Source organism: Bison bison, unplaced genomic scaffold (genome assembly GCF_000754665.1).
Source record: "Bison bison bison isolate TAMUID 2011002044 unplaced genomic scaffold, Bison_UMD1.0 scf7180017864473, whole genome shotgun sequence".
In the NCBI taxonomy this organism is placed as follows: Eukaryota; Metazoa; Chordata; class Mammalia; order Artiodactyla; family Bovidae; genus Bison; species Bison bison.
In genome coordinates, this window is record NW_011495034.1 from 17,307,903 (window position 1) to 17,314,432 (window position 6,530).

Consider the following 6,530-nt stretch of genomic DNA (forward strand, 5'->3'; position numbering starts at 1 on the left):
GCAGCAGTTGCTTCTGACCACTGGGCACGTGCCCCCTTTTTGGGTCATATTGAGACTGATGCAGTTATGGAGAACAGCGAGCTGGGTTTCTCATCCTTGGTGAGTCACTGATTTGAGGCCAATGGCGATGTTATCTGAGGACAAGGTGAATTGCTTCAGCAATGAGCAGGTGATTCTGTTGTTGAGTCTAACCTCTTGAGCCAGATGATAGATTCCTGGGAATGGTACCCAAAAGGTGACAAACCTCTGCTCCCAAATAGCAGTGAGGTCGTGGATGGAATGTAGGCCCAATTCTATAACTGTTTTTTTTTTTTTTTCTAAATTGCTCCCCAGGAACCAAGATCATCTACAAGGGTATTTGTAGATGGTGATGTAGATGATGTCCTGAATACCTTTTGTTCTTATAGTGGGAGGAAATTAAACTGAAGGAGTGATGACTGTTTAGAGATAGTTTGAGAGAGGAAGGAGATCATGGGAAATTGAGTAAAATGAGGGGATGGGTGAGATTGTCAAGGTAACCAGTATCTGGCCCAGATGGAATGTAACAGCCAATAAAGCATGGGTTCCATGGACAAAATAAGAATCATCTGGAGTTAGGCAGTGGCTATAGAGATAGTTATCTGATGGCTGAAGGTAACCAAAGGATGCTTAATTTGGGTGGAGAAAGGATTTGTTTGAAGGTGGTCCTCCTGTGGTTGATCTGGGTCTGTTTCCACTTGTATGAGGGATGTGCAGAGTTCCTGGAGTGGCTTGGGGGTTTATGCTGTACAGCATATCCTTGCAGCTTATTTGATACCTAATAGTGTGTACCCCTACCTGTATATTGCCCTTCCCCCTTTCCTCTCCCCCTGCCCCATAACCACTAATTTGTTCTCTTTATCTGTGAATTTGCATCCTTTTTGTTATATCACTAGTTTGTTGTATTTTTTTAGATTTCACATGTGAGTGATATACAGTGTTTGTCTTAGTCTGTCTGATTTATTTCACTTAGCATAATACCCTCCAAATCCATCCATGTTGCTGAAATAGCAAAATTTCATTCTTTCTTATGGCTTAGTGGCATTCCATTAAATATATATATCACATTTTCTTTATCCTTTCGTCTGTTGGTAGATATCTAGGTTGCTTCCCTGTCTTTGGCTATTGTAAAAAATGCTGCTATGAACATTGGGGTGCACATATCTTTTCAGATAAGTGTTTTTTTTTTTTTTTTTCAGGTATATACCCAGGAGTGGAATTGCTGGGTCATATGGCAGTTCTATTTTTAGACTTTTGAGAAACTTCCATGCCATTTTTCCTAATGGCTGTACCAATTTACATTTCCCCCAACAGTGTGCAAGTGTTCCCTTTTCTCTGCATCCTTGCCAACATTTGTTCTCAGTGTTCTTTTTGATGATAGTCGTTCTGACCAGTGTGAGGTGATACCTCATTGTGGTTTTCTCACCTTTTTTTTTTTCTTTTTGGCTGTGTCACATGGCTTGTGGGATCATAGCTCCCTGATCAGTAGTTGTACCAGGCCCTGGCAGTGAAAGTGCTGAATCCTAACCACTGAAGCACCAGGGAACTCTTCCCTTGTTTTTTTCATTGTCTTTTAAAAATCATTTATTTTTGGCTGTGCTGGGTCTTCATTGCTGCTCAGACTTTTCTCTAGTTGCAGTGCGTGGCTTCTCACTGTAGTGGCTTCTCTTGTTGCAGAGCATGGGCTCTATGCACGTGGACTTCAGTACTTGCAACACAGCAGCTCGTTAGCTGTGGCTTGCGGGCTCTAGAGTGCGGGCTCAGTAGTTGTGTTATGTGGGCTTAATTGCCCTTGGCTTGTGGAATCTTCCCAGACCAGGGATCAAACTTGTGTCCCCTGCGTTGGCAGGTGGGTTCTGGTCCACTGGACCACGAGGGAAGTCCTTTTCATTGTGAGTTTGGTTTACATTTCCCTGATGATTAGAGATATTGAGCATCTTTTCATGTGCCTATTGGCCATCTGCATTTCCTCTTTGGAAAAAATGTCTATTCAGTTCTTCTGTCCATTAAAAAAAATCAGGTTGTTTGTGTTTTTGATGTTGTTATATGAGCTGCTTATATTGACTCTTATTTCTTTAGTTATAAAACACAACTCTAGTGTTGAACACCCAGTGATTTGACAGCAGTGTTAGCGATGAGTAAAGTGGTATAATAATCTTGAGCCTTCTAGGCTCAAGATTGGTTTTTTGACAGTGGCATTTCTAGAACACTAGATTGCTTATTGTAGGAGAAGGCAATGGCACCCCACTCCAGAACTCTTGCCTGGAAAATCCCATGGACAGAGAAGCCTGGTAGGCTGCAGTCCATGGGGTCGCTAAGAGTCGGACACAACTGAGCGACTTTTTTCACTTTTCACTTTCATGCATTGGAGAAGGAAATGGCAACCCACTCCAGTGTTCTTGCCTGGAGAATCCCAGGGACAGGGGAGCCTGGTGGGCTGCCATCTATGGGGTCGCACAGAGTCAGACACGACTGAAGTGACTTAGCAGCAGCAGCAGCAGCAGCAGATTGCTTATTGTAGTCACATGAAGGATAATCAGGAAGTTCTAAAGGGAAGGCAGTCAACGGAACCTTGACTTGTTGATTTAGGATCAAGTGTGTTTTGTTGATTCTTGACAGTATCTAAGGATGTCACATTGAATAAAGTTAGAATCTTCCACTAGTCAAAGTGAATAAGGCGTCCCCATGAGCCTTCCTGTGATTGTTTCATAAGGGGATAGCTTGGGACTTCCCTGGTGGTCCAGTGGCTAGGACTCTGTCCTCCCAGTGCAGGGGGCCTGGGTTCAATCTCTGGTCAGGAAACTAGATCCCATATGCCTCACAACTAAGGATCCCACATGCCACCACTGAAAGATATTGCCACAGCTAAAGAAACCACGTGACTGAATCCCGGCACCGTTGAATAAATAAATAATTAAAAATAATAAATATTTTTTTTAAAAGGGAGATAGCTTGCCTGAAGATAGGGGTGACAATGTGAGAGTCCTGAGAGCAAGAGGCAGGGCTTGTGGGCGTGTAAGCCAGTCCTGGACAGTGGAGCCAGTCTAGCCTTGATGACGGTGTTTCTATGTTTTTTCTATGGCACTCTATGGCTGAGGATGCTAAGGACAGTGAAGTCTTTGACAATTGTGCTGCCTTTTCCATTCCCTGTATAATTTTACCAATGAAATGTGATCCCCTGTTGCTAGAGATGGTAGAGGGGATGCCACAGGTGGGGAAGATTTGTTGCAGCAACCCTTTGGCAACTGATATTGCTGAGGCATTTGGGCAGGGGAAAGCCTCTTCCCATTTAGAAAACAGGCAGACAGCGGTGAGAACATATTGGTAGCCTCGTGCTTTTGGTGCCTGGATAAAATCTACTTGCCAGTGAAGAAAGTTCTGAGGGGGAGCTGCCTCCCTTCCTGCCCCACTTTTACTTATATTTCTGGCAATTGAGGCAAGTGAACTGCTTGAACCAAATAAAAGCCAAATGGTCCAAACTACCTTTTGCCTAATATATCCTGCATCCTGTCCTTTCTGTATGAGTCATGTTGTGTGAACCACACCAAACGACTCGAGAGAGATATTAAGGGCTACCAAATAGACATCTTGGTGATGCCAAAGTCCATCTGAATGGCTTGAACAGACAGCTTTTTCCCATCCAATTCTTTCTGAGTCTGAAGCTGTTATCTGGGCCATGTGGACCTCTTTTATGATTTTCTTAGGACTCATTCTTTTTTAAAGACTAATTAATTTGGCTGCACTGGGTCTGACTTGCAGCAGGAGGGATCTTCAATTTTTGTTGTGGCATGCAGGATCACTTGTGGCATGTGGAACCTAGTTCCCCAACCAGGGATCGAACCCGGACCCCCTGCTTTGGGAGCACGGAGTCTTAGCTGCAGGACCACCAGGGAAGTCCCAGGAGTCCTTCTAAATTAGTGCTTTCCCTCGAAGGTAGATGAGTAATCCCACTGGAGTCTAGGGCCTCAAAGAGGGATGCAGGGGGCTCCATCCCAAAGCATGGAAACTGCTTAGATTTTTTGGGTGGTTGGGGAAGATGCTACTAATTTATTGTATTTATTGGACTTTATCTGGATTTTTTTGTGCTATGTCTTTCAGTTTTAACTGTCATGATCTGCTGGGGTAATAACAATACCTTTAGAAGTTCTGCTATTTGGGGCCCACTTTTGACCAGGGTACCAGCTACTGTCATGAATCTTCTGTTTCTAGCATATACCAAAAGCATCCATTAACCCAAGGTGTAGTGGCTATCAGCATAGATGTTAACCTTCATTCCTTCTGCTCTTAGGCAAGCCCAGGTAAGAGCAATTAACTCAGCTATGTGGGCTGAACTGATGTTTGGCAAGCCTCGATATTCTAGAGGTTTATGTTGATCAGTGATGGCCTGTGCAGCCTGGAAGAGGTAGGAGCCATTAACCTCTGAAGAGTGAGGTCAACTAGGGGGAGGGGCTTTTCTGATAAATCTAGTTTAGGATAGAACAATGATCTAGCGTTACTGACGCAATCAAGGGATGTCCCATCAGTGGGTAAAGGAAGCAAGGGAGCAGGGTTAAGGTTTTGACTTTGATGTATACTAACATGAGGAGAGAGAGTAGTAGAAAGACAGTACCTTTCATGAGAGGTAAGTCAAGATGAAGAAAAGTACTGTATATTTTCATTAGGTGACAGGGTCTGTGGAGCACAAGGGACATATATATCAAGCGGATGACCTAATACTAAATTGGGGGTAGCTCAGACAAGCGTGGTGGTTGTAGCCATGGCTCACAGGCATGGGGGATATGCCATAGCTGCTGGGTCAAAGGTCAAACTATACTATCCCAGAGGTCTTGGGTGTCCATTACACTTCTAGGATAACACTCTGAGGGCATGACCCTCTTATTTATGCACAGACAAGAAAAAGGCAGGGAGTCCTTGGAAAGTTCAAGGGTGGGAAGTGAAAGCAGAGAGCCCTTGAGGTTCTTGGAAAGCATCTTTGGAAAGGGGGTTCTGAACTACTGGGACTAGGGGTGCCTCCCCAGTCATGGCATAGAGGGGTGAGGCAATCATAGAGAAATTATGGGATTCCCCTGGTGGTCCAGTGGTTAAGAATCCGCCTGCCAGTGCAGGGGACAGAGGGGCGATCCCTGGTCCACATGCCTTGGAACAACTAAGTGTGCCGCAACTCTTGAAGCCTGCTTGCCCTGCAGCCTGTGCTCTGCCGCAAGAGAAGCCCCCTCCACGAGAAGCCTGCGCACCACAGTCAGAGAGGAGCCCCTGCCCTGCTCGCTGCAACTAGAGAAAGCCCACGCAGCAACAAAGACCCAGCATGGCCAAAAATAATTTAAAAAAGATAAAAATACTTAAAAAAATGAGGTTTCCATGGCCTATAATATCCCGCAGGACCCCCAAACCCTGTCAGTTGTCCTTTTCTTTCAGGGAGAGGAAAAATGTTGAATAGCAGAGTCTGGGGAGATGGTTTTCCCTGCAGCTGAAATATCATGACCCAGATAGCAGACACACAGAGAGCATAGCTGAAATTCGTCTCTAGCCTCCTCGCGGCCCTTTCTTGCGAATGCCTTCGAAAGGTCTTCAGCATCCAAAAGGGGCTGTCACGACTGCCAGAACATAGAAGGAGGTCATCTGCCTTGTTGGATTGTGGTGGGGTCTCCCGGGAATTTTAAGTCCCTGGAAATGACATTCAGGATGTGTGAGAAGAAAGTGGGAGCCTCAGTAATCCCTGGGGCATAACAGTCCAAGTGTGTTATTGGTTATCCCAGGTGAAAGTAAAGTAAAGTGAATATATATTTATAATTGTTATATCTTCTTCTTGGATTGATCCTTTGATCATTATGTAGTGACCTTCTTTGTCTCTTTTCACAGCCTTTGTTTTAAAGTCTAATTTATCTGATACGAGTATTGTGACTCCTGCTTTCTTTTGGTCCCAATTTGCATGGAAAATCTTTTTCCAGCCCTTCACTTTCAGTCTGTATGTGTCCCCTGTTTTGAGGTGGGTCTCTTGTAGACAACATATGTAGGGGTCTTGTTTTTGTATCCATTCAGCCAGTCTTTGTCTTTGGGTTGGGGCATTCAACCCATTTACGTTTAAGGTAATTACTGATAAGTATGATCCCGTTGCCATTTACTTTATTGTTTTGGGTTCGAGTTTATACACCATTTTTGTGTTTCCTGTCTAGAGAATATCCTTTAGTATTTGTTGGAGAGCTGGTTTGGTGGTGCAGAATTCTCTCAGCTTTTGCTTGTCTGAAAAGCTTTTGATTTCTCCTTCATACTTGAATGAGATCCTTGCTGGGGTACAATAATCTGGGCTGTAGGTTATTTTCTTTCATCATTTTAAGTAAGTCTTGCCTTTCCCTCCTGGCTTGAAGAGTTTCATTGAAGATCAGCTGTTATCCTTATGGGAATTCCCTTGTGTGTTATTTGTTGTTTTTCCCTTGCTGCTTTTAATATTTGTTCTTTGTGTTTGATCTTTGTTAATTTGATTAATATGTGTCTTGGGGTGTTTCTCCTTGGGT